The 27,575-nt window shown below is 40.3% G+C and overlaps 1 long non-coding RNA gene across 1 annotated transcript in view; it reads right to left on the bottom strand.

The window, feature by feature from the left end:
* Positions 1-1,014: 1,014 nt before the first annotated feature.
* LOC148591898 (uncharacterized) overlaps positions 1,015-27,575 on the bottom strand; it is a 45,840-nt gene continuing 19,279 nt past the window's right edge. Inside the window, exons 2-3 of the long non-coding RNA XR_015913999.1 lie at positions 15,584-15,646; positions 1,015-1,090 (exon numbers count right to left, since the gene is read on the bottom strand). This is a non-coding gene — a long non-coding RNA (uncharacterized LOC148591898). The remainder of the gene's footprint in view (positions 1,091-15,583; positions 15,647-27,575) is intronic.

Here is a 27,575-nt window from a genome sequence, read left to right as displayed (position 1 = left end):
CTTTGGTCCAGAGACACCGAAGCTCTTAGGCATCCATGGAGATTTTTCACAAAACCAAGGCCAAAATCTCTATCCAACTGTTCCACAAGGAGCTCTTACCAATAAAGCTCTCGGAAGGTCTGCTTCCCTGCTCGCCCAGAGCAGCCTTTGCTCCAGCCATGTGTCTGTCTAGGTAGCTGCTTTCACCAGGGCTGATGGGGAACCAGGTAGGCTAGTGGATGCCACTTTCCTTTCATACCACAACTCAGTGAGGCTGGGCACTCACCCAAGAGATGTGAAGGAAGGAGTTCTTTCCTTCTTTCCTGCCTTCCTTCCTTCTTTCTTTCTTTCTTTCTTATTTATTTATTTTTATTTATTTATTCCTTAAGCCACAGAGATGCTGACTATTCCCACCTCCCTCTCAGGCAGAACTGAGCTTAGGTTGGTTGTGGTGTTGTTTAGTCAAACCTTGAAAGCCTCCAGGGATGGTGATTCCCACCTCTCCAAGTACCTGCTCTTGTGCTGCACCAGTCACCCAACTAAGAGGTTTCCTCTTATAGTCAGTCTGAGCCTCTCCAGCTGCAATTTGTGACTGCTTCCTCTTCTGATCCTGGCAGGAACTACTGAGGACTTTGACATTTTCCTAACTCCTTTCAGGTGGTTGAAGGCTGCATTTAGAGCCCTTTTGCTGAGGGGATAAGAAGCCCCTGGCCTTAGCCAAGCAGGCCTCTTGCTGAAATTCCTAGTCTTCCTGCACAACAGGATGGTTTGTTCCTCAGCTCTCAGAGAGTTTTCTTTAAAAACCTGCCAGCTCTCCTGGGCACTTTTTCTGCTCATGGCATCTGCCCAGGAGAGTGTGCCCAGCAATTCCCTGAATAACTAAGGGCTGCTCTCCTAGCCTGGAGTCCTAGCACTGTTGCTTTCCTTCTCAGCCTTCCACCAGGATAAAGAAGGACTTTGGGGAAGACGTGAAATCTGCCAGACAGGTCACAGAGGTCTAGCCTCTGCTCACCTAGGATTTTGTTTCTTGCTGCTCTCCTCAGCCACATGTCTTCTGGCCCTCAGGGAACTTTGGCTCTTGCAGGAATCTCAGCAAAGATCCTGTCTCTTCCTGATGCACAGGAACAAGGGACAAAGCCACAGCAAAGAAATCCAGCAAGGGTCACAAAACACACATAAGCCACCTGTGACTAAGGTTGTCCCTGAGCGGCAAATACTAGGCACTGGGTGAATACTCAGGAGAAATACCAGATATGTTTGCCACTTTCTTACACTTTCCTGTAGTCATCTGCTTTGGCCACTGTCAGAGATAACAGACTAGCTGGACCTTGCATTCTTGTATTTATATTTTGTTTGTGTGAATGGCAAATTATGATATATGTGGGGAAAGGTAAGGTGGCTCACACCTGATCTGACTGTGGCCAGTTGTCAGGTCAGTTGTAAATATCAGTATAGAAGTACTCTTAATGGTGTGGGTAATGCGGTCCCCTCATTGGAGAAATATGGCTCATGTTTTAGCTACTAGTAAAATGTATGAATATTTTTTGGAGGAACACCTCAATGCACTTATATTTTTGCACATGCCCTGAAGCACTGAAATCTGACAGCAACCTATTCTCAGCAGAAATGGGAACCTGTGCAAGTTTACTGGATACTGCCCAGCATCCTGTTTTCCAGTAATGCTAATTCTGAGACACATGAGCTTGATACACAGGGAAACAATCCTTTCCATGTACAATATGGTGACACAAGCAAGCCTCAGATTAAGCAAGAGGCTTATGTTGAAAATCTAAATAAGACATTCTTCCTAAAAATAAGAAAATATTTGAATCATAAAATAGTGATATTTCCACTATAGAAAATGGAACAAAATGAAAAAAAATCCCATTTATAGCAAATTGCCACCAGTGTCAATTAGATTTGTTCAGGAGAACAGAATACATATTAACTTGCTTTTAATCATTGAAGTACATGTTAGTGTACAACACAGAAGTGAATTTTCAACCCTATTAAAGTCAAACACCGTCTCTAAACAACCCAGGTTCTCACCCTTAAAGTTGGATAGCTCTTAAGTTATCTGATTTTCTTCAGTCAATAAGTTTAAGACTAAGCTAGCACATCCACTAGAAATTAAAAAGCGTATGTTAAATCTTCATGGAAAGCTTGGCAAGATAGCTTACAATGAAGACAGGGAATTCTGTGACTCTGGGAGTTTGTGGACACAATCAAAATATTATTTTTTCCTAAACAATTGAGTAGGCCTGCTTAGTGCAAAGGAAATATTAACTTTATAGACCATAAAAAATTGTATCCCTAACTTAACATACCTTCATCTGTGTCTGGTTTATAAAATCCTTAAATTCAGTTTAATGTTTAATCAAAAATGTAAAATGTTCCTATCAGCAGTATATCATAGATAAGTGCTGCAAATAATATTCATGCTTGAGAGCTCCTTCAGATAAAATATTAATCTTAAGCTATGGAATCTCTTTCCCAAGATTGTTATAGAAAGTTTGCTTTGGAGGGCTAATACTAAAATAAACAAGACAATACACACTATCAAAAGTTCAATTTTTGCTTATGGTTTTAAATTGAAGCAAGAGCCTGGGTAGGTCAAAGCATTCCTGAACATGGCCTGTAATTACTGCACTGTTGTATCTGTGCTCTGGATGCAGAGGCCTGGTCAGAGGATGGTGTATGAGGAGGAGGGTGTAGGGGGACTCCACTCAAAGCAATGTATACCGTTCTCTTTCTGCTGCTATGAAGCCAGGTAACTTTTCCCACAGAAATCAGACTGCAGCTCAAAATTCAGAGCAGTACAGGCAGCCAGCGGAACGTAGCAATTGCATCCTAGTAGCTGAGAAATTATTCCAAAGAGAACCGCTTTTATACTGTCTGGCACTAACAGCTTGCAGACTAGTTAACATCCCTGCTCCTTGAAAGCATGTGAATATCATAGCAGCATTTATGCTACATGTCCTCCTATTTCTTTGGAATCTGTACACCTCATGGGCAGTTCGAGGACTGCCCAGGGATTTTTGATTATCAGCAAATGGACAAACAAAAAATTAGTAGCAGGCAGTGAAAGATGAGATCATCCTGTTCTTATCGCACTCTAGACCCAATGATTTTGCAACTGTACAGTGGAAAGCAAGCTATAGCATTGGCTAAACATACACCAAGTCTGTGGCAAATTAATGAACTTGAACTTCTGAGCTTTGGCTGCATCTGTGCTGTCATCTTAGCTTGAGCATTAATCTTATAGTTGAGCCCAAATGCTTTAATCATCAAATCTGCCAGAAGGCTGGCTTTTGTTTGCTCTCCAGCTAAGAAAGTTAAGAGAGTTTCTGAGCTGTATGTTTTCTTTTGGGCTTGTTTGTTTCATATTTTTTTAGTATCTAGCATGACAAGTTCATGACCAGGCCTTAATGAATACACAATATGCATTAAGAAGTCTTACGTGTGTGTGTGTGTGAGAGAGATTAGTGATTTTGTGACAATTTTGCTTTGGGTCATGGATCACTGCAGAATTTGAAATATTTGCACTGCCCTGGGATGCTGGAAACAGCAACATGTCTCTGAGGTTGCACTCTGCCTTTGAAAATTACTGCTCACACAAGCACCAAGGGATGCAGATGTGAAAATGCATTTCCTTTTGAGGATGAAAATGGTCTTTTAGGTTGTCATTTGCAGCAATACTAGGAGTCTTCGTTTTAGGGTAGTAAGGCATGTGTTAGAGGCAAACCCATTCACCTAAAGAAGGTGCTTCTTGTGGAGCACCCAGTGTCTCCTCCCCACTCGGCACCCCCTGCTCCATTCTTTCCCAAGCCAGGAAGACAAACAGACGTGCAGATGTCAAGCAGCCAAGTGAACCCAGTCCAGCAAAGGAACATGCAAAACGAACTCACATCCAACACTAGGAATGAATTTTGGCCGTAGCTTGAGATTTGCAAGAGTTGTTGTTAATTCCCACCCTGGAAACTCTATTTCTGCAAGCCCAAACAGGAGATTTTGCTGGGTGAGAGCCTAAGGGTCAAGCCCCCGCCTCAGAGAAGGTTTTATTAGTCGTACAAAATGAACTCGTCTCAGCTGGAGAGCCTCAGGGAGGCCTCCCCAGGGCAGAGGAACCCTTCCTAGCAAGGACTGCCTTTCCAGGCACTGCTCCTAGGATGCCAGGGTGGCATTAGCTGAAGGTTGGCCAGTCATCCCTTTTTTGGGAGGTTTCCTTCCACTCTTCCACCTGGACATGGGGCTAAGAGCATGCTTAAAAGCTTCATAATGCTTCAGGCCAAAAATCTGATTCTCAATCTTCTCTGGTTAAAGGCACCTATCTTCAAAAATAAAAAAGAAAAAAGAAAAAAGAGAAAAAGAAAGAAGGAAAAAAGAAAAAAAAATAACTCTAGGAATTAAGTCAATTTCTATACCTTGATCACTCAGGGAGAAAAATAGGAAACACTTCTAGTCTACTACTTACATTAGTACCCAGCAGCAGATACATGGTTTCTCTTCCCTCATGCTGCCTGAGTGAATACTTTTGATCTAAAAACGTGTTCTTGGCTTTTACTTAGAGATCAATAAAACAAATGAGAGACAACGGTGGCTTGCTGTGCACTTTGAATGACAGTTAAAAGCAATCTGAAATTCAGAAAGTCAATTTGACCTTTGAGCAGTAAATCCAGTAAAAGAGAAAGAGGGTCAAACTGCAGCCAGCTAAGGCTCATCTTGAAGTTGATCAGTGTGAATAATATTTTCCTTAGTAATAGTAACTATTTGCCTGTTGATGGAACAATATTATTTTCATTTGTGTGTCTGATTATTGGTTGAAATGATTTAGACTGATGCCTGCTCCAAAAATGACAGCTTTGCACATGTTTTCAGATTGGTAAACAGAAAAAGAAACAAGAAAAGGGATGAAAATGGCCATATGTCTGTATGATCAATAGACTAGTTAGGAAATGCTTGTTTTGAGGCTCCTTGCCCTTAGGTATAGATAAGCTGGAGCTGTTTTAAAAATACTCCCTGGAAGTCACAAGTGGAAACAAAATGACTATTGGTGTCAGTCTGTCTCTGATGGGATGTTTATAACGGAACAGAAGAGCACAGAATTTGACCTGAATTTGTTCAACAAAATGCTTACCTTTTTTTTTTTACCTGATGGATTAAATAAATTGATACTTATGCTTACAGACTCTATACATCCTGTAAACTAAATGCACTGTCTGCCTTTCACAAACAGATGCAGGTCTGATTAGGCTAGCTGATGACTTGAATAAAATGAATATTTAAGTAAGACCTATCCTGGGTAAGGAGGCTACTCATGAAAACCACTGCCATGGTATGGACCAATACAAAATCAAAAGAAATGAAAATGTAAAATACACCTTAAACAAATCCAAAAGAAAAAACTAATATGAATAATTCTTTTCCCCCCGTACATGTCAAATGTTAGCATTTGGTAAACAGTTTGGAATTAAAAATTGTCAATATGCAATTGCAAAGCAATACTCATTTGAGCATTGAGTGTTAATAGCCTAAGAAAATGTTTATCATCTCTTCAGCCTTCTTTTATTTGGTCCCCTGGGCAACGGAACTAGAAATTCTGAACATGAATTAATTGGCAGCCTATTGCTTTCACAGGAAGGATCTATCTTTCATAGAAGGATCTATGAAAGGCTGAAAACCTGCTAAAAACCTAAAAAATGGAATCTTATGTAGATAGCCTTACAATAATGGCAAAACTTTCAACTCAGTGCAGGCAATCAGCAATGTATTATTGATGTCAACAAGAATTTCTTGGTACTGTAGAGTAAGAAACATCTCATGGTCTACAGGACGGTCATTACATTTCTCCACTCTGAAGAATTTCATCTCTAAGATATCCCTTCCTATTCTCAACCATTTACTAACTCTTCCTGTCACGTGCATTCTTAATCTTTTTTTCTGCAGACAATACTTTGATGAAGACCAATGGCTTTTATGGACCAAGTTTTAAGACCTTTTTAGCGAGAACTACATGTATACATAATTTGGGACACTAAAAATAGCTATCTAAAAATAAAGGCCATGGTCTCAGCTACTCATCTGTGCTCACTTGGTGGGGACCAACAGAAACTCTCAGAGGTTAAGGACTTGCTCTTTGGAGGCGACATTGTCTCTCTCTTGACTGCAGTGAGCGCTAAAAGGATTATCTTGGACTAAATGGATGCATTTCAGACATGTAAAACTAGGTGACATTAATCCCATCACAGCAGCCTAACATCCATGTGGGATGCTCAAATTCCCTGCTGGTGATGCAGCAATATCTCCTGCAGCTTCAGGCTTCTACTTGATGAAGTGCAAGCAGAAGAGGATTCCTTCAGAGCCATTGCTGCCCAAAACGCAACCATCGTTCAAAGCAGGGGCCACTTGGCTTTGTTAGCATATGGCCAATAGAAGAGTTAGTGGGGGAAACTTTCAGGTTTATTTCTGTTTTCCAGAGTGTTATCTGATGTTTTACAAAAGCATGATTAGCATGAAGTCAGCCTGGTTTTAAGTTGCCCTATCATTTTTACTAAGTGGACCAATAGGTCAGTCATATCAGAAATGTGCTTATTAAGCACCATGACCAGCTAAATGTTTTTGAAAGCTCCTATACGGTGATGTTTATATTCTGCTAGTTGATCCTTTACATACTGCTGTAAACATTTGCATTAAAATAAATTTAAATATTAGTAAAGGATTTTTAAGCTGAGCAAAGGTATTTTCATGATGTGAGCAGACTGCTGACATGATCAACATCTCACAGACAGGGCTTGTGTCTGTTAAACAACTTTCTCTCAGATGTTGTTTTGTGTTAGCTTAGAGGACTGAGCTCTTCTCTTGATTTATATTCGTGTAACTGTGTAGAAGCCTGTATGGTCAAACGGGTGCTGCTTAAAGCAGTAGATCTTTCTGTCTATATTGCCCCTTTTGCCTCCCTGACAATATGATGAGGTCAAACATTTAACCCCACAGTTCAGAGATCACTAAAAGCTGCCCTCATTTGACCCATGCGAACAATAACAAGACTCCATTTCCAAAAGTCTTTCCACTAACCAACTCAGCTACACTGACAATTAACTTGGCAAGGCTTAAAGCTGCTCTGAAAACTGCTCAGTGCCTGAAGAATGTTAATAGCAGAACAGCTGCTTTCAAGAATTTCACACTTTGTGTTTCTTCTATTAAGAATTTTACTAATTCATCCCTCATTGTTTGTGCTCATATGACATAAGATATAAACAGATCTACTGACCTCAAAAAATGTGTTTTTCTTGCAGAGGGAGAAATTTCTTTAAGAAAAAAAAATATTTGGTTAAAATGTCTAAAAGAGTTTAGTTTTGTTTTCTGCCCAAGTCTATAATTTGGCTTCTTCAGTTTCTATTCAAAGCAGGAGTTTGGACCAGATGGCTTCCAAACTCCTCTTCAACCTAAAATATTCTATGACTCCCTAAGTGTCAGTTATTGACATAAAAGTTGCTTTAGATTCTCTCCTGCTCTGGGCTTCTCAGTGTGGCACAGATTGTGAAGGAAACAATTTCAGCAGCTGAATCCTACTGGCCTTACAATAGTTTCCCATAAACAGTGCAGTTTTAATCTGCAACACAAGGAAATGGTCTATAAATCATGTATCTCAGCACTTCTCACTACAAACAAGCAACAAGAGTCATAGAATCATAGAATGCTTAGGGTTGGAAGGGACCTCTAGAGATCATCTAGTCCAACCCCCCTGCACACACAGGGTCACCTAGAGCACGTGGCACAGGACTGCGTCCAAGCGGGTTTTGAAGATCTCCAGAGAAGGAGACTCCACAGCCTCTCTGGGCAGCCTGTTCCAGTGCTCTGTCACCCTCACTGTTAAAATTTTTTTCCTTAAGTTCCTGTGGAACTTTTGGTGCTTCAGTTTGTGGCCATTACCTCTAGTTCTGTCAGTGGCCACCACTGAAAAGAGGCCAGCACCATCCTCTGCACTCCCTCCCTTGAGGTACTGATTAGATCCCCTCTCAGCCTTCTCTTCTCCAAGCTGAACAGGCCCAGCTCCCTCAGCCTCTCCTCATAGGGCAGATGTTCCAGGCCCCTGATCATCCTTGTAGCCCTGCGCTGGACTCTCTCCAGCAGCTCCACATCCCTCTTGTACTGTGGGGCCCAGAACTGGACACAAGACTCCAGATGCGGCCTTGATGAGTCCTTTCCACACTAACGAAGTCCTCCCTTCACCAGAGCAAGAGCAGTCTAGCCCATATATTTACCCCAACAATTTCCAGCCAATCCAAAGAAACTACACTAGAAAATTACATATGCTATATAGACAAATGTCTGTTTTGAATGCCCAGCATTTTAAGGATAAAAGAATGAAAACAGGTTATTTATTTATTTATTTAATAAGTTTTGACTTTGGAGACAAGATTAATCTTCAATTTCAAGGTGAGCTCTGCACTTTCAAAGATGAGAGAAAAGATAAAAACTGATGATGACTTATCATAGGTTTTGATGGGACCATTATACAATTGGAAAAGAAATATCCACACTTTCCCTCTTTCCCCCCATATTTTATATTTCAGTCTTCCCACAGCCCCCTTTTCTTATATCATAGTTCCTGTGATCAACGTTCCCCTCCTTACAGATTCTTCAAGTCTCAGATCTGTCCCCTCAGGCTCACTGTCCCAACACACTTGTCCCAGTTTCGTAGGAACAGCACATACCAGACACCTCACTCATCCCTGCCAAATTTTATGTTTCTGTTTCAAAACATTAGAATTTCAGGCAAAAAGGTCACCACAACATTTTCTTACGGACAGAATGTTGTACTTTTCCCTAGTTTTATTCAAGGAAAGCTGCACTAGTGAAAGCACTAGTAGAATGCTAGTATTATTTAATTTTGTATACTTTTGAAGATGCTACTGTGACTCTTCACATTGCTTTAAGGCCTATTCATGTCATAACGTCTCAAGATTATTAGCATTAGTTTTGAAATTACAATTTCAAGGCAGAGATACTTGTGTATGTACACATACCCACCAAATAGAGCGCAGGGTACTCTGCCTTCAGACTCATGTATGAATATGTAGGGAAAATTCAAGAGCACATTTTTATAAGATCACTATTCAGCCTTCGGAAAAGCTGAGTTTGTTCAGGCCTAAAACAAATTCTTCATGATGCTGAAATGGAATTTTCTTGATTAATTTTTTACCTTAGTGCTTAATTTAATATGAACAGTAGGGCTTTCAGCTCTCGTCAGCAAAACAGCCGGCTGATACTTCAACTTTCAGATCATGTCGAAATCTTTAAATTGTGCAATATAACATTGAGCTTGCTTATATAAATCTTGTTTAAGTTCTGGAAAAGGAAATCCACTGTTTATGAGCAAGGCCAATGGTCCGATACCTGCTATACCACTTGTGAGCTTCCATTATGTTCAAGAAGAACCAACAATATTGATAAGATAATTTCCTGACCACATCCATAAATTTCTTGTCCCTTCTGCCATGGTATCAATCCCACTGATGAACACTAGTGAACAGCAACTGAACTGAGAAATTCAGTTTGGTTTTCACAGATTAGTTGGCCATGAGACAAAGAAAGCTTTCAGTTATTGAAAGCAAGTAGAGTCAGACTGAAGGTGAATTTATTCAGTATTACACTAATGGTCCCTGAAGATATTCAGTACTCTATAAGAAGTTATTTTATGCATTATTCTTGACACTTTAAAATAATTAGAATTATAAAGTGGCTGAAGTTTTATCAGTATCTAGTGAGAAGGAATTCAGATCTTTTGGGTTATTATTTGTTAAACAAGAGATTAATACAGGTGTCAGAAGTTACAGTCTGGCATTTTTTTTTTTTACTGTTTCCTAAACTGTAAACAACTAAAATACAAAATACATACTAAAACCTGTCCTTAGCTTGTCCTTGCCTGCCAGGAGCCCTTCGCCTTCCAGAGCTGGGACTTAAGAGCGGGAGGAACCTGCGAGGATGTCCAGCACCAGCGCACCCACCTAAGCCACACTGCCACCGGCAAGGCTTGAGTTGACGCTGCATGCTTTAGAAAAGAGACAAGTCTGCAAACTGGAAGTTCCACTGAGAATCAATCTAGGTTCACAGCAAATGTTTGAACTTGGCCGTGTATCCCACAGAAAGAACATGCTGTAAACTTTTTTTTATGCTGAGATGCCCATGCTAGGTCAACAAGAATCAGGAAAAAGTGAGATGCTGTGAAATTGGGCTGACTTGCCTGTGGAAAAAATGAAGAGTGGGCTCATGAACATCACCCGGGGAGCGTTTTGCTGCTTGCATCTCCTGTTGCCATCTCCTGTTTCAGCAGATGAGAAAAGCAGCCTGTTTAGACAAAAGACCAGAAGGAGCCGTAGATGTGGAAGGATTAATAATGCATGACCTTACTTGTCCCCCGCTCACAGGAGCCAGCTCGCTGACACGAATACGTCGGCGAGGGCGGCTGGTGCAGTGTGCGGGTTCAGAGGTGCTGGTGGACGGTGCACGTACACGCGTGGCGCCGCTTCCAGCAGAGAGCAGCGCGTGTGCCGAAAGCGCCAGGCAGCAGCCCGGCCCGCGCACGCTGTGCTTAATCCCACAAATTAACAGAGCTTAATCCCACAAATTAACAGAGCAATTAGTCCTGCAGAGGGGGCAGAGAGAGGCCCGCAGTAGCATTACAGGGCTGTGACACCTTTCCTGCTCCTTCCAAGAAGATGAACCTTCACAACTGCACATTTGTAATCCTGATTTGATGAGCTAAGATTCAGTGCCGCTGGAGTTTTACTCATATTAACCTTCAAGGACACGTAAGCACCCAAGTGCCTAGAATAATTTGCAAATGGGGATTAGGGTGCACTTGCATGTCCAGAAATAGCACGGTGTTTGGGATATCCACACTAGCTACAAGCACTGCCAGCTCCTGTCCCAGAAGCAAGGCAGCGGTGGTGCCTTGCTTGGACTCCAAGCCCCACTTGTTCTCTGTAGCCCGTGTCTAGCCCCGGGAGTTGCAGGCCACTACTCTAATTGTCCAGTGCTGAAAGGTGCCTCTCAGTGCCCTTGCAAAACTGTCTAAAAAAAAAACAAAACAAGACAAAAAACTGTTCTCTCACTACTGATTCAGTGGTGTATTAATTAGCAAAATTTACATTAAGAAAGTAATAAAGAACAATTCTGGTGGGATATTGTAGAATTGGTACAAACCAATGAGGCCAGTGCAAGGCAAGTCAGGAAAATCCAGGCAGGAAGAGATGTGAACTTGGGTGAGTGATTTATTGCTGTCATATGTGTGAGAAACACACTCAAGGAGAGGAACACGAATGGACTCCAACCAGTCATGTTGAAAGAATATGTCTTAATTTAGAGTAAGCAGAGCTACATTTCCAAAAAAGCCATACCTGTCTCTGTGACCTGGAGGCCTAATTCCCGTGGAAGCAGAACGTTTGGAAGTTTTCAATTTCACTTGTCAACAGTGTCTGTGTTTCTGGGGATACGCTGAGAGCTATGTGATCTCGGGAGGGCTGCCAGCAGGCAGGGTCTCACCTTGCAAGAGAAAGTCTCCTGGGCTGGCACCCGGCAGGGTGAGAGCCCCAGAGATGCCACTGGTGCCATCCCTCCCTGAGCACCACAGCAGAATTCCTGCTTATCGTTTTCCTTTCCACATGGATCTCAAAAGCTTCTCTACCCCCAGCACTATACATCCAATATCAGAGGCAAGGTAAGGTATTTGCTTAGAGAGTGTAGAAATAGAAACACAAAAAGGAGCAGTTTCCAACGGCTGAAGTCTAAAAATTGACATTTTCCTCTTCTTTCGAAACAGGTCTCCGTGCAGGAACATGTCCTCTGAATATTCACTAGAAGAAAGCAAACTGTCCTCTGCCCTACTTTCTAAAATGATTATCCCTCAATGACTTCTGTTTTTAAGTATCTAAATTAATTAATCTCATTTAATATAAGCAGCCCTGTTGGGGCAAGGGAAGTTAACCCACTAATGGTGTGCTTTCTGAAAAATCGATTCCACTGTGTCTCAGTCAGTGCAAGCCTAATGAAAGGGCTGTTTGTACAGGAGCTAACTTATCATCCCTGCAGAAGTCTGCACCAGCAAACTTCCTGAGCCACCACAAGTTCTTGGCAGCTGTATATTCTTTCAAAAGTGCTAAACATCATGAACTTAGCCACATGGTTCAGTTTGTTAATATTTGCATGAGAAATGAAAAATGAATCTACATCTGAATATAGCGAGTGCCTTTCTGAGACATCGAGAGGGAGAACACACAGGAAAGGATAAGCTCAGGACTAAGATTTTTGCTCTCGGTGTAATGGAAAATGCTATTCCCCAGGCACCTCCTTGACTCCTGCTTATTACACAATGGTCTCTTCCTTTCCCGCTCAGCCCATGCAGGCTTTCATGTTTCTACTGAACAATTTCTTAGATATTTCAGGCCAAAGAAATTAGATCTGCTTTTTCTAATATGTAGCCAAGTCTAGGCCAGACACTCAGCTGAATAAAACCACAAACTCTCAGTGGAGACTGCATCCCAGAAATTGCACTGTCTCTGTCTACCTACTGACCAGTAAACTGCCACTGCATCTTTTGCCTTGTTTATCATCTCCTCTATTTTATTTTCTAACCATAAAACATTCTGGAAATCCATTTCCATAGACTTTATTCTTCAACAGTGAATTCTCATAAACCTTGATTTGCCAATGCTCGCTCAATGCCATCCTTTCTCAAGCTACATCATTCCTGGGCAAAACTGAAATGATTTTTCCAGGCTGGCTGAGCACATTCAGTAAATCTTAGGGTGGCCATCAGTAGGAATAACAGGGGAGAGGGACTTCAAGATTTGTTCACACAATGTGCCACATCACTAATACTCTGCAGATTATGAGCTGAAACACGACCCTTTCTTGAAATTTCAAAAAGCCCCCAAAGTTATGATTATAAGGTTTAGGCTAACTGACTTTTACTATTTTTAATCCAGTTGTTGTTATACTACATTTTCTGTGCACCGCAGAGGGAAATTATTTCCAAAATATTTATCTTGGATTAGGGCATATTTTTGTAGGACTGGAGTTAGCAGTATAGTGACCTTCTACTGCCCAGGACTGATCCTCGGTTTAAGAATCTGCTCCGAGTGTTTGTCGTTTGTGCTGCAGAAAGACCCAGTTTTATAAGCCCAAGTAATTCCACACGGAAGAAAGAGCAAGATCCATAGTAGCAGCAAAGATGTGAATGGCTGGAGTTTCTTGGTGCAGTGCAGAACAAGGGGAGATGAAAAGAAGTTTACATCCTCCATACAGGGATACCTTTACATTTATTATAAAACCAGGAAGACCAGAATTGCCATTAACTAGAAATCATGCATAACACCAGCATAGTAGGATTCTTATTTTTAAGTAAGCTCAGGGAGAGAATTACCTTAGCCTTAAGCCTTAGTCTACGTGACTTCTGTGCATGTGTCTGTGGGTGTTTCTCTGTGTGCACAAGTTTACGAGTGCATCCATCTGTGTTTAAAGGTAATCTCTCTTTTTTTTATTTAATTTGGTAATGCTTAAGTCCTTTTTTTGTGCCTTCTTGCTTAATACTTCACCAGCATAGTCAGTTTGGCTGAGTTTTTGAAGCAACAGGAAGACATATAATACACAATAAGATGACTATTAAAACTAATTTGGGAAGAACTAATGCACAAGTTTTGATTGCAGACAGTAGGAATCCAATGCTTATAGTGTAATGGTATTTCTTAGCTTGCTTCTTTCTGATTTTAACCTGGTGATTTTGAAGGAGCGCAGCTGGCTTAGTTTTCCTAGGGTAGGAACAGGGTCATTTAGCGCTCTCTCCCTTGCTCTCTCTCACTCTTTCTCTCTCTGTTTCTTATTCCTTCCTCTCGTTCTTCTTTCTTCCTCTGAGGCAAACACTTTTTTTCAGCGGCTTTAAGGAAAGCTGTTATCTGCAGCAATGCACATCTCACATCTATTCCTTTCAACTATTGATTGGGTATTTTGACAAGTATGGAGCATAAAGTTTCACCTAACACCAGGTCAAAATATTTGCGTACCACGTATGGAAAATTGGAAGCCAGGTATTTTTACCTCTAGGGTCTCTGATATGATAATAGCAATAGCAGTACAAATAGTAGAAAGTTCTAAAATGTAGCATCAATATTATCAAATCAGTGAAAAACTAGCCAATGTACAGGTATACATTCTTTGCTATAGTCAGCAATAAGAATAATAACCTACAAAAGTCTCTCCAGTCATTTCTTACTAGATTAGAGCAAAATCTCTTGCATTGTAGACCTATATATATATATACTTATATATATATATATTTGGCTAATGCATCTGTTTTAAACCACAAGCATTAAACTAGTGCCATCCACTCACTCCAGGAAGGAAGTTGGTAGAGTAGGAGCAGCCCGAGGAACCGATAGCAAAATACTGCCTTCTCAGAAGCTAGTGAGAAGATCCTTCAGTGGGAACAGGATTTCTGTCAGAAATTACAGTAATTTGATTCATATAGGGGAATGTCTCTGTTATTACACTTCTTTGGAGACTTACATGCCATTGTTCTAGAGCTCACAAACAGTTTAGACAGCTCACAAACAGTTATCCTGTCGACTGAGACCGCAGTACGTTGACGGTCTCTAAAGCAAAACCATTCCAATCTTCAGCTAAACTAATATTTCAATGTAGCTCAGATTGTTGTCAAAGCGACATATGAATCTTGTTTCCTATGCAAATGCTTTTCACCGGTTTCAGACTCCCTCTACCTGAAACAGTAAGCTGGCTCAGCTACAACAGAATTGGATTTTATTCTTTGCTTGGGCACAATGGGACTAGGAAAAAGTATAATATGGGTCATAAAATCTAATTTGAAGTCATCAGCACATTTGTCTAGGTTATTGCTGCTTTTATAGGCAAAAAGCTGTAATAATATCCTCTATAATTCGCAATCTTCAGCTCCCCATCTTAATGAAACACCTCTTTTTCTACGTACCAAAAAATTAACATGTCATCATCTGCATGAACTGATATTTTGAATCCTTAAAAAAACACTTTATATTGTCTTTATTATCCATCACAATAAAGACAGATAAAGGAAATGGCAACATGAATGTGACATTCTCTCTTGTTGGGTTTAGAGTTGGCTCTACAAAGACTAAGGGTGCAGGCAAAGATTTCCTCTGCTGTAGGAATACGGAGTGCCAACGTCTGCTTAGAATGGAAATGCCTGGGGATGTCTCTCAAAGCCTGAGTACAACCTTCTTTGCTGTACTCAAAAAGCAGCATCTTTCCCAGCCTAATTGCCTATAGCATATATACCATGAAGGCACATCCAGCTAGCAGATATATGTTACTTTTCAGCCACATCTAGAAGACAGAAACTTTCCCTCCATCTACTACACCAGAGCAGCAAATGGAAAGATTTCGGTCTACATGGTTAGCTGCCATGCACTCTGCATTCTGTACAAAACACAACCCATAAAGAGGACATTGTCTACGGTCTGACAGTATTTTCCATTGAAGTTAAGGTTTCATTTCTGTCAAATTTAAGTTGAACAGGAAAAAAAGGAAATGTTTGGAAAGCAAAACAAACCTACTGCTTGGTTTATTTTCCCATTCCTTGGAAAGGACTTCTGCTAGTTCTAGTGGTGAAGACCTCTAAGAGAGAGAAGCACGGACAAAAGAAACATTTTTGTGACCTGCATTTCACATTTTGGATAAATACATATGTATACCAGATTAAACAAACATTAATGAAATTTGCTGTGACTCTATTGTCTATGCTTGACTATTCCTTTTAAAGTAAAAAAAAAAAAAAAGCACAAAAAAAAAAACAAAAAAATATGAAAAACTTTCTGTTGAAACAATGGAATCTATTTCCGTGTGATTGGCACAAATTCTGCAGGACTGTATTGCACAATTTTTGCTTTTAGTTTTGCTGTAGCTTGAAAAGAACCAGAAATAGATATTTACTGCATATATATTTCACATTGCTTTAGATTTTTTTTAGATAAAAAAATATATATTAATCCATTCACCTGCATCTGAAAACCCTATGTATGCAAGCAGATCATGATTTAGGAAACTACTGTAGCTCTATAATGACTTCAGCTCACCTAAAGCCTAGCAGGAATGGGAAAGACAGTCCAGTAAACAATCTTCTTCTGACGAAATTTATTAATCAAACTTGAAAATGTTAAAACTATGTTAACTGTTAGTATATAAAACTAGTATTCTTTTTTTCAGCAAGCAGAAACGTTTTTTTCACTTTAATTTCAGGAGATGATTTTGAAGGTGGGATGTGGGACCTCACTGCCCAGCACACACTGATATCCTAAAAGGAATTAGATTCTACAAACACCTAAGGACTCTAGCAGAATCCACCTGTAACCCATCTACAGCTCATCTCTTTGTCCTTGGAGGGAAGAAATTTTACATCTCATACATGTGAACCATAGAGAAGAGCATGGATGGTCATTACTGAAGTGACCTATATGACTGCTACAGAATATTTACTGCTTCTCCTAGTCAATCCTCTAGATTTGATTAAATGCCCTCAGTTTACTGCAAAAGGGTTAGAATGAGCAGGCAGTAAGATAGGACATGTAGCACACTCCTTAACAGAAACACAGAATTATATCTTTCTGATTACACAGGAAACTCACTGAGAGCCAGCTCTCTTCATCTCCTATGAATGAAACTTTCATTAAGGCTGATAAAAATGTTGAATCCACATAAAAGAGCCCCCAACCTGAGAAACAAACACTTCTGTATTTCGCTGTTAGTAGACCTAGGAGGATATTGGCCTATGAGCTCATCAAAGAAGAACTCTGAAAACAGAAGGTCAACAGACTCGCAGGCTTTCCCGTTTCCTGCCTCAGAGCTCTCCTACTGGGGCTAACGATTGCCCCTAGCTGATTTCCTGACTTGCCATAACCTAATCTCCCCACTCACTCAAGCTGTCACACAAGCTGATGGAGAAGGTCTCCCCCTGGAGTTCTCCTACATTTGGTTCTGCAGGTCTTTGCCAAACTAAACTTTCTTCCAGACTTCCCAAATTTCTCCTACCACTCTCAGTGTTTAGTGAGATGATGGTTGGCTGAGCCACCACTAACTCAACCCCAATCACATTAATTAATATGTTGACTTGACAAATTAATGACAAGTGCAATATTCACCAGCTCTTTACCTGTTTTTGTATTTCAAAAGGTTGCCAAATGGCAGCAGCAGAGATGTTGATTTCTTCATCAACAGTCCCTGCGTTTTCACTCTTTATTGAGTTAAGTAAATTCATAAGATGATTAAGCTGTTAGGAGTTGTGTTCAGAAATGTTCCCAGCCAACAGAAGACAATTTCAACCCTCAAATGGGCATATATTATCCCTTGTACAAAGATCACTCAGTCTCCAGTGTTGCCATATACAACAGAGAGGCCAAGCAGTGTGCGTGGGCTGTTTTCAAGGTAGGCTTAGCTTGTCACGGTAGTGTAAGAATGCTGTGCTTTAAGTCTCTATTTTGTAGGCTTTGAAAGAGAATTTCCAGTTTCTGGATTGCTATTGAAATATCCTTGACTTGCACGTGTTCAGTATGGTCATGCAGTTCTTGCAGTTTTTGATGTGACTTTCTCCTCAGTGATATTTGATCTAAGTTTGTAATATGAAACAATTATACAGTTACAATGTATCAAATTTTAATATGAAAATCATTCCTGTTCTGTGTCCCAGAATCTTATTCTAAAGAATAAAGGGGATGGTTATGTCAAGGAGAAAGAGATATGCAGGTACTTCCTCGAAGCTAAAAAAACCTCTGTCTTTTTATCATCTTTCTCCTTTTTCCCCTTGCACTATCAGCCATTTTTTCCAAAGATTGGCTCATTGCTATATATTTAGTGGAACCCTGTGCTCAACTTGTATTTAGTTTCAGAGTCTGCTACTTCTATTTAGACCTGAAGAAGGCCTAACTGTCTAATCAAAATACAGCACTTATATTCCCACACTATTTTTACTGCTTATTCAGTGTTCCCAGTGACACAAAACTTGTGCATTAAGTGTATCTCATCTATGAGACACGACTGTATAAAAATAGCAGCTTCTTACTCAGCAGAACTGTTCTGTCTGCGTTCAGCAACCAAGCTGCTTAGTTCCCAGACAAATATAGTATCTGACTACACTTAGTTTCTATTACCACTACAGAGATAACACAGAGATGACTAACTGAAATGAGGGTTCCTTTCCTGTTTGTCCTTGGCAAAATTGTTTATTAAGCTCTATTTTAAATCACAATTGCTGAAAGCAATAGGATTGCAGAGCTGTTACCTCAAGCATGTATATTTGTCAGAATTAGCCATAGTACTGTGCCACAGAAAACAGATTTTAATTTGGATAGAGAAAAGTATCCCCAGGCTAAGGCTAATTCAGCACAATTGATCTAGGGATTCAGGAGAAAATGTGAACATACACTGCCTCTCAATGCCATTCTTGGCTAATATACAGAGTAGAACTATGGTACCAAATGAAATATATGATCCCAGGAAAACTTCTGCGTCTTCATTTACTGTTTCAAAGGAGGTGCTTAGTCTTAGATCCACACAGAGGCTTCAGTGCCTGAAGTGGGTTTTCTATAGAACTGAGGCACTGAGGCTAAGAATGAGTATATCAGATTCTTATCTAGACCCACAAGTGCCCATGGTCTACACATGTCCAGGTGTTTTGCCAGGCAAGACCTGTAAGTGCTTATCATTCTGTTTTGTTATTTGTCTATAACTTAAGATATTAGTACAGAACTTAGCATCTGTTTGATGATTCTCAGTTTTTGCACATAAATGATTGCCATACCATACTGTCTACTATGGTTTTTAAAAAACAGAGATGGTAGGGAAATTAAGAAGCTGAATACAGTTCCGCTCACATCTTTAGAGACTTGTGTGGGGGACAGGATGAAGAATATATGTGTAAGGGGGAGAAGTGGACATCCACAGGTCATGGGAATGACTTTCAGGAGGTAGGGAATGAATCAGTTCCAAGTTTGACCCCACAGAAAAGTGTTAGCATGCTACTGAGACATGCAAGTCTGCAGGCATTTTAATCCAGGAGACTGTTTCAGGCTGTGAGCCTCAATCTGACATAAATGTTTGCATGCAATTTAGCCACTCATATACCACAAAGAAGGAATGAGGCCAGGAAGGGTGACATTGTGGAGGAACTGGAAAAAGCTTTCTATAAACACAGAAGAAACCTCATGGTGGCAAATCCTGGTTCCCACGAGGAAATTCATCCACCATGACATTTGTTGAAAAGGCAATACTGGAAGGCACAAGCAATACAGGAAATTTGTGCAGTGCACTAAGGGAAATTTTGTGGACTAGCCAGCATCAGGGGATGGGAAGGTGCTCCTGCTCACAAACAGGAAAGAACTGATGTGAAGATGCATGGCTGACATGGCTGCTGTAACTATGAGTGGAGATTAAGATCCTAAGGGAAATGAAGACAGAAGGTAGCAAAATGATGATCCAGGATTCCAGATAAGCTTATTTCAGTTAACTAAAGCAAGGTAAGACTGCCCTGAAGAGCAAAGGGGGCTAGAAAAGTTGTTTGGCTTACAAGGCCTACCTCCGGAAAGCAGAATAGTGATTCATGCCGGTGTGCAAGAAATCAGGAAGGCAGGGCAGATGGCAATGAGCACTCTGTTGTTTGTATAGCCAAGGTGAAAGATTCTAGCAAGGATTTCAATACGGTCCATCTCCCACAATTCCTCTATTGACAAATCAGAGAAATACACACTGGATAAGTAGACTACAAAGTGGATGGAAACCTGGACAGACCACCAACCTCAAAAACTAGCGAATAGTGCTTTAAAGTCCAAGTGGTAGCCAGATATTAGTTGCACTGTATAGGCATCAGTGCTGAGACCAACACTGTTTAACTCATTGTTAATAACTTGGATGATGGTCTCATTCCTTGCTCCTTGACAAGTTCTTGGGTGACACCAAGCTGAGTGTTAGGCTGCCAAAGGGTGAAATGGGCTGACAGAAACCTCATGAAACTCAAAGACAAATGTAAAATCCTATTTACAACTGACTAACCTTTTGCAACAGGGCAGACAGACTACATGGAAGACAGTTTTGCAGAAATGAAACTAGGCGTCCTGGTGAACAACAAACTGAACAAGAGCCAGTAGCATTCCCGACTATATTAGCAAGAGTGCAGTGTTCAAGTAAAGCAATTATCTGGCACTTGTGAAATGGTGTCTGAAGTATTATGTCCAGTTTGGGTCTCCTTAGTACATATTACAAGTCCAGTGGAAAGCCACCAAGAAGAAGAGGGGATCTAGGATCCTAGCTTTATCCTAGGAAGTCAAAGAGAAAGTGACAGAATTTTTCTTCAGCTTGAAAAAGAGAAGGCTAAGGAGGATCTTTTTTTTTTTAATATTTGTAGGGGAGGAAAGGGAGGAAGGGTTTACAGAAAAAAAAAATGAGCCAAATTCTTTTCAGAATTGTACAGCAAACTAATGTGATGCAATGAACACAAATTGTAGTGAGGGAAATTCTCTGCGGATACAACAAAAGCAGAATAGTGAAACGAACAACAAAGATGATAAAACACTCAAATAGGCTGCTTAGAAAAGTTGTGGAATCTCCATCCAGACCCACCAGGACCAAAATTCAACCAGACAAGGTCCTGAACAATCTGACCTAACGGGTTAGCCTGCTTTGAGCAGCAGGTTGGATTAGATGGCCTTGAGAGATAAATTCCTATGTAAATTATTCACTGATTCTAAGAGTTAAGATATACTTTTCTCTTGAGCATCTCCAGTTGACTGTAATAAGTTACTCCTACTAACATTGCCAGCTTCTCTCGACTCCAGTTTGGAGGAGGTGTCATAGCTCTTACTACTCTGCAGTCAGACCTCTAACTTTTAGAACACTGAAAACCTCAAAGAAACATTTCAGAATGCACCATAACCCTTGTATCCACAACCAAAATAATTATATCAGTACTATCATAGCCTGGATACATGGATTCACAACACAAAGCTTGCAGAATCACACCCTGCACTATGATTTAATTACTAGCATCGACACTGAGACTGGTCTGTTTGTTTATAGTCTTATACCCTAAGGATTTTGAGGACTGGAGTAGTCAGCACATGGAGATTTAAAGCAGCCACAGTGGTGAAAATGGGAAGAAAGAGAATACGCTTCAATTTAAAATCACAACTTGAGGATGACTCCTGTTAATTAAGTAACTGTTGCGGTTGCATCTGTGGTTTATCTTCTGTCTTTTGGTTACAGCATTTACTTGCTACAAAGTCTTGGCAACCACAGCAAGTCTGTAGTTATCTTTAAAACATGAAACATAAATGTAATGCATATAACTCAATTCTAGAAATTTTAGTTATCCTGAATAGAGACTGGATAGAAGAACTAGAATTAAAGTGTGCCTTGAAGATTCATCTATAGATCAATGTGAGTCAGAGTGGCATATTGAGACTCAAAGAGCTTTAGGGTGAACAAAATAAATCCCTGGCTCAGTAGCTTTACATTGCAAGCTGGCTAACTTTACCATAGCCTATCATATTATAGGGAACAAAAGCAACTTGTCTTTTGACTCAGGACTGCTACTTTTACCAAAATACTTACTTTTTTTTTTTTCCTAATTTCCCCCACTTATTTTCTGCATCTTTAGATTACAAGATGACAGAAGGGAATTACCCAGTTAAAGGGTACCCAGGTTACAGAAAAAGGTTACCTATCAAGAATTTACAGAACAAAAGAAAAACTGTTTGGGATTTTTTATGAGTATTTGTTGTTTCCCGTTCAGTTAATTACCTGAGAACATGAGTTTGTCTTTTGTGAGAACACATAAACCAAAATGCATCTAGCTGCTTACTTTGAAAAAATAACCATTCTACCTAACCTGTTTTTTTGCCTCAGCACTTTTAACTCTACTCTGAGGAGACTGTTGGCTGGGTGCCATTCAGACAAGTAAAGGCACTGAGGCTGTGAAATAAATAATCTTAATGATTTTATCGGGCATTTTATGTTGCAGCATGTTTAAACATACTGAAGGAAAGTAGATTAATGGGTCTTTTTATCTAGCTGTTTTTAAAATAATTGCAGCCTAAGCCAAGCAAAATGAAGGTTCCCTCTTAGAAACCTCTGCTAATTCAATCTACATTATATTCATTTATTCTGTTTTTCATTGTTCTTTATAGCACAATCAGTAGTGAGTCATAGTTAGTTTTTTTCCCTCAGAATAAGCAGTGATAAGCATGCAAAACTCTTGTAACCAACTGGAGATAGCAGCAGCAGTTTTTAAATTTTGGTCTGATTCCTTTGTGCTGCTCCAAAGTCAAGCTAACAAAGATAACAGTAGTTGAATCCAAAATCAGCCAACTTTAAAACCATACCGAACTTTGAGAATTAAATATGACTTCTACTGTGAATCCATTTTGCATCTTCATATAAAACTGGCCCATTACATATTAAGATCACAACATGGAAAATATATTTTGCTTAGGATATTGATTTGCAATGATATTGAATACTGATTGCTGTCTAAAGTACTGCATCTACATTGTTCTGAAAACTGTCCTAAGGGATGGTCCCCAGACCTAAATACATATCTGTATACGGGAAGTGCCTTGCTCATGGTAGGCTGTGCTCATATTCCAAAGATGATGGAGAAAAAACTGTTGCCTAGAAAACCCCCAAGGATGCATTAACTTGCAGGCCTGCCAATCTCAAGACTGTAAGCCATTTCATTAGATAACTTCAAGCAGAGAACTAACAACGGCTTTGTCTTGAAGGATATTCCCCCCAGGAGTCCATTATAGATGCTGGCATTACCTAAAATTTGGTCAATCTGAGCTAGAGTTAAATGCAAACTGGTTCTTCGAAAGACTCATGGATAGCATCAATCAATGATCAACCAGACACCATGGAATTCATATTTCAGCTATGGGGTAGATACAACGTTTGAGGCTATTTTTTGCAAAATTAAATGAACATCTTCTCAAAATTTGTATTTTAGAAGGTAGCAATAATGCACCATGTTGGATGTATTTTAAAGCATTTTTTATTTTTTGCTAATTAAAACTTTAATTTTCTGGAAAAGCTACAATATAGGTGATTAATACAAGATAGACATGGACTCTAAGAAGTCTCCTACTGTGCTTGGCAAATCTCAGAGTATAAAACTCCTAACTTGTTTTACACCTACAGTCTTAGAGCTTTGGCAGACATTTTACAATGGGGAGAGCTGAAGGTAGGTAAAATTTCTGGCATTGGACTAGAGTGCAGTGTTTAATGCTCAGATCCATCGGCAAGCTGAAACATGGTTTAGAGAAGGATAACTTTGTTGTTTTTTCTCACAATGTCCTATAGAGTGCATGCCAACACTTACAGAGCCAAATTCTGCAGTCAGCTATACCAAAGTAAATCCAAAGAACTTCAATGAAGTTCATTGAATTACATCAGATTCATGTTTATGTTGTTCAGATGAAAAATGCTCTTTAATTTCTAAGACAAGCTGGTCGCAAAGTGTTATGAACACACCATTCAAAGTGTGTTTTCACTGTCATTCAAAGCCTAGAGATTTATCAAAAATGTAGAGCGCTCTAAAAGTTCCTGGCCTGGACTGTAGATTATCAAGTTGCCATATGTGGGGTATGGCAGAGCAATTATCCCTGTTCAGAAGCCTAGCCAACCTTGACTGAAGGATTACGCATCTCAGTTTAAGCTTCTGCCATTTAGGCTCTGGCTTTGTAAGTGGCTGAAATCATTCACAGAGACAGATACCAACATGGACCACAGCTTAACATGTTCCAACTAATTATGTCATAGCAACTTTATCATGCCTCTGAGTCCTTAATTTTCTCTCTTTTTCAGAGATAAATCAGCAAGGAGTGCTGTAAAACCCCCACAATAAAATCTGTGAACACTAAGCTATAGAAGTTGTAGCTCTATCAATGTGTAGCTACACCAGCTTTAAAAAGGTGAGGCAGGGGAGATACTGTCAAGTTCATCACTCAGTGAAGGAAATAATGTTTTAGGAAAGTAATAAGCAATTGGTTTAGGTGGTGTCCTTGCTGAGACCTGGCCCTGCTACTGTTCACACCAGCTCTCACCACTGCTCATGTGGGCATCAGTGCTGACTTAGCTCTCCTCTCAGTGCCTGCAATTGACCGTCCTGTACACAACACATACATCCCACACAAAGTCCTCTTTTGAAGCACAGTTTATGTAATTCACTTTCATGGTAATTATCATGAAATTCTCTGACTAGCAAAAAAGAAAAGACGGAGAATCGTGGATAGATGAGAAGACAGGAGTGGCTAATTTGTGACAGAAGGAAGCAGACTGCTGTACTCCTCTTGTAAGAGATGCTTTGCATTGACTCCACTTTGGCCTAGATACCATTCACTAGCTTGCAACAACCAGGTGGCAAATACTGGAATCTTTTGCCCGAGGGGATCCAAGCCTACGCTACCTGGTAATGCACTAATCACCAGGGCTCTGTAGGCTGGGCTGGGACAGGCTGGGGAAGGCAGAACACTCTTAAAAACACTAATGAATTCATGCTTCCATGCTTGATAAATTCTCAATCCATTCCAGCCCACTAACAAGGATGGGAAGTTCAGTGTTTGGGTCTCAGAGGCTTCATCTGTACCTCAATATCCATATGTGCCAGCACACTAGTGAGTAGGAACCAGACCCCATGCCTCTCTCCTCAGTGAGTGGCCTAACCGCTCACCTACGGCAATACACTTCCTTTAGCACTTTTTTCCTCTCCATTTAGATTGCTTTCTACCCAATGGAAAAAACCTCAGCAGAAGGGGCAGAGACGATGTATTCATAGCTGAGCTCATAGCCTGATCAACAGGGCTTGCAGATTTGAGTTTCCTCTCTCTCCTGTGAGAATGAGCGATGGGTGCCAACAAAAAGCTGGGGTGAGGAAACGTTTGCTTCTGAGATATGTCTGGACGGAGAAATATGCTATCAAGTTTGATAACTATGTTTATAAATTATCAGGTGTGATTCCTCTGGAAAGGTGGTAGCACAGTAGAACACTTGACATTATCCAAATGTCCACAGGTCAATTGCCTTGTATGTTATTTAATATGAGAGTATGCATGGTTCCCCTACAAGGAACAACTTGGATGAGGCAGGAAGGAATTGGCTAAATAGGAGCAAAGGATTAGAAAATGCTTCTAAGTACCCAAGGTACATAGCTGTAAACAGAGCTGTTAAGGGCATTTTCATATGTTTCCAAAGACTAGACTTCAAAAGTCAGTGGAGGTGAAAGACATGAGTGAGTCACTGAGGCCACATTTGGATTGGATAATTCAGGCAGCCAGGCTGAGAATAAAAGAGACAGAGAGGAATTTCCTGAGAAAAAGGCATCTGCCAAATGCCATTAAATTCAGAACTCAGAGACAGGCTGCTACTGTGAACCTTGGGGCTCCTGTCATAAAGTTTGATACACATTTTAGGTAAGAACCAAGCAACTAGAAAAGCATGCAACCGGTGGTGCACAAAATGTGCTCACAGATGAGCCATTTTTTTATCTGGTTTACTTGCAGGTTGGTGTCTTAAATCTAATAACTAGAAGCCAAAATTCAAGTCTTTCTCAATAAGGCTCTGTTTTGTTGCTCCATTCAACTTGTGTGAGAGCTTAGGGCAAAGGTGAGCAAGACTGAAAGAAGTGGCCTGGGTTGCTTTGTCTGCTCAGACACAATGAACAGGCGCTCTGAAGGACTGGCTTCCCACAGCATGCTTAGCAGACTCAGGCTCTGTGAAGTATGTCCTCGCAGCCTGAAAAGGGCTACAGGCTTGGAGCTTGTATTGCCAAACCCTGAATGCTTGAGTTTCTTCAGTCACCACCTTCCTGCAAGAAATAAATGGCAGAGAGATATCCTCAAGAACCAGCAAGATCCAAAATAGCACAGGACTCAGATCTTGTATTTTCTGTAGTATACCAGCTACTGGGCTTTCAAACATAAGTGGTCACCATAATAACATATATGCATTGGGTCCAACAGCTTTTGGCAGTTCAGGCTTTTACTTGATTGGTCCTAAGAAACTCACTCATTAACAAAAAGCTGAGAATGATTAGGGCACGAAAAAGTGAGTTGAGAACGTAACCTTTATCATTCACTTTCAGAGATAGTCAACAAGAAATACTAATTATATGCTTTTGGCAAGAAATTAACAAAATAAGAAAAATACACATAGAAGAAAACTTGGAAAAAAATCTTCTACTGGCATATGTAAGAGATATATGTAAGATATATGTAAGAGATACATATTATGCCACTGGTGAGACAGAATAAATTAGAACTACAAAATCTTTGTTATTTTTTCACAAACTACATCATCAGCTTTTCTCTCCACAAGATTCAATTATGTAACAATTCACTTTTTTTTTCTTAGGTGAGGTATTCAAAGAAAGGGGAGATGATACTCAGTTTAGCTCACTGTTTGACTGACCACTGTCCTTGGCCAAACCAGAATTCTTGTGAACCTCTCAGTTCTGATGGATCCCCAGAAATACATTACTTACAGATTTATCATGCTGAGCTGTTTTCCCAGCACAGTTCATTGATAGAACTGCCAGTAACAGCAAGGAAGATTTCTGAAAGAAAACACAGGTTGCTATAGTAGAGGATGCTGTTTCATACCTTCTCCTTTGAGCCAAGGTGTTGAATTGGCCTAGAGGCTCCAAGCAGCGGTTAGAGATCCTGCCTTATTCCAAAGACAGGAGAAGCTGGGCAAGGAGATGCTTGCGTTAAAGGGCATTTGGACTCTAGTCCAAGAAAAACCCAGCCCACACAACTGCTATTAATGAACCCTGGCTGCAGTAGCCAGCTGAGCTCATCTAACACCCTCTCTCATGCAAAACACCCTAACCCTGAGGGTGAGCTCTGCTTCTTCCTCTCCTGGCTCCACCTCTGCCCATCTGCTTGTGCCTGCAGAGTCCTGTCCTATCCTTTGTGCCACCTCTGACTTATTGGTTCTGCCAGTTTGGCTCACCAAACTGGCAGAAAGAAGTGTTTTTTGTTGTTGTTGGCATTTTTTTTTTTTTTTTGGTGGTGGTGAGGTTTTCTGCTTGTTTTTTTGTTTGTTTTTGTCTGGATGAATTAGCTCACTTCTGGGGGCCCAGTGAAAGCCAGGGCTGGTGGAAGTGAGGAGGTGTCGCGCATGGCTGGGAGCAATTCAGTTAGGGGAATAGGACTAGCCACCTAGCAGCAACAAACCATTACTTTGGTTTAGCCTATCTGCTACTGAACACTTTGGGCAGATTTTGTTAGAGAAGTTATAGTTATGGTACTTGCTACTGTGGATTAACCACAGCATTTCAGGAAGATCTGCATTCAACTGACGCCTAAATTGAGAATATATTCAGAAAGAAAGAAAATAGTGCATTACCATCCTTCTGAATGAAAGATAAAATATAACAGAAAGGTATACTCAGCCCTCAACAAAGAAAGTCAAGCCAGAATCTGGAGCAAAGATGTTATGGGAAGATCTAATACAATGAACTTCAGTCATGTAAGGATTCATATCAATACAAGGCCTAAATGAAT

Source organism: Tinamus guttatus, unplaced genomic scaffold (assembly GCF_059628265.1).
Source record: "Tinamus guttatus ecotype Peru unplaced genomic scaffold, ASM5962826v1 Tinamus_guttatus_pri_ptg000676l, whole genome shotgun sequence".
Lineage (NCBI taxonomy): Eukaryota > Metazoa > Chordata > Aves > Tinamiformes > Tinamidae > Tinamus > Tinamus guttatus.
The sequence above is the reverse complement of the archived record's forward strand: the minus strand, read 5'-3'. Positions and strand labels throughout refer to the sequence as shown.